Raw genomic sequence first — 540 nt, 5'->3', positions numbered from 1 at the left:
ATCTGAGCACCCGTGGAGCAAGAGGCCTGTGAATCTGATCCTGCTTCTGTCCCTTCTCCAAACCTCTGTGCACAGGCCCCGCTGGCCAAGCACAGACTGCTTGTTCTGGAATATTCTCAGGGCCCTTCTGCTTCCTTCCCTGCCTGTCTCACTTGCCTCTCCCTCATTAAACTTCCCGAAACAACCTCTCAAATAAATGCACATGCTTTGCTTCTGTGGGAACTTGGTCTGAGACAAACTTCTGTTAAGCAGAGAGGACCAGCAGGGGCGCAGGCCCCTCCAGCTGGAACCAGACCTCCAGCCCCAAGCCCAGCTCCTTCCAGGCACCCCCCTGCTCCTCCACAAGAAGCAGAATCACCCACGGTGCCCGGGAACCTGCAGCCCCCACCATTCCATCAGGATAGCTGGTAAATCGCATGTTTGGGGATTTGGTCAATTCGGTGACTAGAGCTGGCCTGTGGATGTCACAGCTGGATGCCAAAACTGTTCTTTAGAGGGAAATGAGGGATTTCTGAGAAAATTTTCTGAGAAGTGTGGTTA

The sequence above is a fragment of the Tamandua tetradactyla genome, chromosome 13 (assembly GCF_023851605.1).
Source record: "Tamandua tetradactyla isolate mTamTet1 chromosome 13, mTamTet1.pri, whole genome shotgun sequence".
Lineage (NCBI taxonomy): Eukaryota > Metazoa > Chordata > Mammalia > Pilosa > Myrmecophagidae > Tamandua > Tamandua tetradactyla.
Note: the sequence above shows the minus strand (reverse complement) of the source record.